The sequence below is a fragment of the Arachis ipaensis genome, chromosome B1 (assembly GCF_059453495.1).
Source record: "Arachis ipaensis isolate K30076 ecotype BB chromosome B1, ASM5945349v1, whole genome shotgun sequence".
Lineage (NCBI taxonomy): Eukaryota > Viridiplantae > Streptophyta > Magnoliopsida > Fabales > Fabaceae > Arachis > Arachis ipaensis.
This window is the reverse complement of record NC_142436.1, coordinates 122,306,733-122,310,784: the sequence shown is the minus strand read 5'-3', so window position 1 is coordinate 122,310,784 and position 4,052 is coordinate 122,306,733. Positions and strand designations below refer to the sequence as shown.

The 4,052-nt window shown below is 33.7% G+C and overlaps 1 non-coding gene across 1 annotated transcript; it reads left to right on the top strand.

Annotated features, from left to right (window-relative positions):
• The first annotated feature begins 666 nt into the window (after window positions 1-666).
• LOC148578190 (small nucleolar RNA R71) lies at window positions 667-774 on the top strand. Its single transcript, XR_015903072.1, has one exon. It is a non-coding gene; the product is annotated as a small nucleolar RNA R71 (small nucleolar RNA).
• The last annotated feature ends 3,278 nt before the right edge of the window (window positions 775-4,052 follow it).

Genomic DNA, 4,052 nt, shown 5'->3' with positions numbered 1-4,052 from the left:
TCAGATGGCCTACTTGTGCCTCCGAATTTCTAATGGAGGACCTTGTTTCATTCATGAAACTCACAGTGGCCTTAGATATATCAGAGACTATATTTGCTAAGCTAGATGGATTCTGCTCAGAATTCTCTATCTGTGAGTGGATGATGGAAAAGGTTTGCTATTGCTAAACATGTTTCTTCTACCATTATTAAAGCCTTGTTGAGGCTTTTGTTGATCCTTCCATGAGAAATTTGTATGATTCCTCCATGAGGGATTATAGGTGTTTCCATAGGGTTCACCCATGTAATTCACCTCTGCTATTGCAGGGTTCTCAGGATCATAAGCTTCTTCTTCAGAAGATGCCTCTTTAGTACTGTTGGATGATTCCTTCAATCCATTCAGACTCTGAGAAATTATATTGACTTGCTGAGTCAATATTTTATTCTGAGCCAATATGGCATTCAGAGTATCAATTTCAAGAACTCCCTTCCTCATAGGCATCCCATTATTCACAGGATTCCTTTCAGAAGTGTACATGAACTGGTTATTTACAACCATGTTAATGAATTCTTGAGCTTTTGCAGGCGTTTTCTTTAGGTGAATGGATCCACCTGCAAAATGGTCCAATAACATCTTTGATAGCTCAGACAGACCATCATAGAATATATTCAGGATGGTCCATTTTGAAAGCATGTCAGAAGGACACTTTTTGGTCAGTTTCTTGTATCTCTCCTAAGCTTCATAGAGGAATTCACCTTCTTTCTGTTTGAAGGTTTGAACATCCACTCTAAGCTTACTAAGCTTTTGAGGAGGAAAGAACTTGGCTAAGAAAGCCGTGACCAGCTTATCCCAAGAGTTCAAGATATCCTTAGGTTGAGAGTCCAACCATATTCTAGCTCTGTCTCTTACAGCAAATGGAAAAAGCATAAGCCTGTAGACCTCGGGATCAACCCCATTGGTGTTAACAGTATCACAGATCTGCAAGAACTCAGCTAAGAACTGAAAAGGATCTTCTTATGGAAGTCCATGAAACTTGCAGTTCTGTTGCATCAGAGAAACTAATTGAGGTTTAAGCTCAAAATTGTTTGCTCCAATGGCAGGGATTGAGATGCTTCTTCCATGTAAATTGGAATTTGGTGCAGTAAAGTCACCAAGCATCTTCCTTGCATTGTTATTATTTTCGGCCATGTTTTCTTCTTTTTCAAAAATTTCTGTCAGATTTTCTCCAGAGAGTTGTGCTTTGGCTTCCCTTAGCTTCCTCTTCAGAGTCCTTTCAGGTTCAGGATCAGCTTCAACAAGAATGTTCTTATCCTTGTTCCTGCTCATATGAAAAAGAAGAAAACAGAAAAGAAAATATGGAATCATTTATGTCACAGTATAGAGATTCCTGTATGTGAGTATAAGAATAGAAGAATAGAAGAAGAGAAATTCGAACACCAAGAGGAAGAGAGGGATCGAATTTTGAGATGAAGAGAAGTGTTAGTAAATAAATAAATAATTAGAAGGAGATGAGAGAGAGGGAATTTCGAAAATTAATTAAATTAAAAATAAAATTTAAAGTTAAATTTTGAAAATTAAAATTGAAATCAAATTAAATTAAAAATTAAAACAATTAGTTAAAGAAATTTGAAAAAGGGGGAAGGGATTTTCGAAAATTAGAGAGAGAGAATTAGTTAGGTAGTTTTGAAAAAGATATGATTGAAACAAAAAGATAGGATTGATTAAAAAAAATTTGAAAATCAATTTTAAAAAGGTAAGAAGTTAGAAAGGAAGTTAGAAAAGATTTTGAAATTGATTTTGAAAAAGATGTGATTGAAACTTATTTTGAAAAAGATTTGAAAAAAAAATTTAAAAAGATTTAATTTTGAAAAAGATTTTGAAATTAGCAATCAAAAAGATATGATTGAAAATTAAAAAGATATGATTTTGAAAATTAAAGTTGATTACTTGACTAACAAGTAACAAAAAGATATGATTTTAAAATGTTAAAGATTGAACCTTTCTTACTAGACAAGTAACAAACTTAAAATTTTAGAATCAATCACATTAAATGCTAATAAGATTTTTGAAAATTATGAAAAAGATTTTTGAAAATTAATTTTGAAAATTTCGAAAATTATGAAAGAAAAATGAGAAAGATTTGATTTTTGAAAAAGATTTGAAAAAGTTAAGATTTTTAAATTAAAAATTTGATTTGACTCATAAGAAATAACTAAATTTTAAAAATTTTTTACTACATCAAATCAAATTTTCGAAAATTATGAGTGAAATAAGAGAAAGATATTTTTTTATTTTTGAATTTTCAATGAAGAAAGAGAAAAACAACCCAAAGACTCAATGCATGAAAATTTTGGATCAAAACATGTGATGCATGCAAGAACACTATGAATGTCAAGATGAACACCAAGAACTTTTTTTTTGAAAAATTTTCAAGAAAAGAAAACATGCAAGACACCAAACTTAAAAATTTTTATTCTTTAGACATTAACAAATTGAAAATGCATATGAAAAACAAGAAAAGACACAAAACAAGAAAATATGATGATCAAACAAGAAGACTGGCCAAGAACAACTTGAAGATCATGAAGAATGCAATGCATGAAATTTTCGAAAATAATTTTTAGAAAATTAAAAAGATGCAATTGACACCAAACTTAAAACTTAACTCTAGACTCAAACAAGAAACACAAAATATTTTTGGTTTTATTATTTTATTAAACTTTTTTTTATTTTTTTTCGAAATTTAATTGGGAAAAACGAAAAAAGAAGAAAAATTTTTTGTATTTTTTGAAAATAAGAAATAAAAAGCTTAAAATTAAAATAAAATTACCTAATCTGAGCAACAAGATGAACCGTCAGTTGTCCAAACTCGAACAATCCCCGGCAACGGCGCCAAAAACTTGGTGCGCAGAAATCGTGACGGTTCCATTCCTTGGTAACGGTGCTGAAAACTTTATACGGACGTTCATAATCTTAATTTCTTGTCACAACTTCGCACAACTGACCAGCAAGTGCACTGGGTCGTCCAAGTAATAAACCTTACGTGAGTAAGGGTCGATCCCACGGAGATTGTCGGCTTGAAGCAAGCTATGGTCACCTTGTAAATCTCAGTCAGGCGGATTCAAATGGTTATAGAGTTTTAATAATTAAAAGATAAATAAAACATAAACTAGGATAGAGATACTTATGTAATTCATTAGTGAGAATTTCAGATAAGCGTATAGAGATGCTTTCGTTCCTCTGAACCTCTGCTTTCCTGCTGTCTTCATCCAACCATTCCTACTCCTTTCCATGGCAAGCTTTATGTAGGGCATCACCGTTGTCAATGGCTACATCCCATCCTCTCTGTGAAAATGGTCCAATGCGCTGTCACTGCATGGCTAATCATCTGTCGGTTCTCGATCATACTGGAATAGGATTTGCTATCCTTTTGCGTCTGTCACTACGCCCAGTACTCGCGAGTTTGAAGCTCGTCACAGCCATCCCTTCCCAGATCCTACTCGGAATACCACAGACAAGGTTTAGACTTTCCGGATCTCAAGAATGGCCATCCATGGGTTCTAACTTATACCACGAAGATTCTAATATCTCGGACTTGGTCCTCTGTATTAGATATCTAAGAGATATTCATTCTAGCTTGTTTGCATGTAGAACGGAAGTGTTTGTCAGGCACGCGTTCATAAGTGAGAATGATGATGAGTGTCACATAATCATCACATTCATCATGTTCTTGGGTGCGAATGGATATCTTAGAATAGGAATAAGCTTGAATTGAATAAAAAAATAGTAGTACTTTGTATTAATTCATGAGGAACAGCAGAGCTCCACACCTTAATCTATGGTGTGTAGAAACTCTACCATTTGAAAGTACATAAGTGATAATGGTCCAGGCATGGCCGAATGGCCAGCTCCCATGAAAGTCTAAGATAGCATAAAAACTAATCAAAGATCTCTACAAAGATAGTAAAAAGTCCTATTTATACTAAACTAGTTACTAGGGTTTACAGAAATGAGTAAATGATGCAGAAATCCACTTCCGGGGCCCACTTGGTGTGTGCTTGGGCTGAGCATTG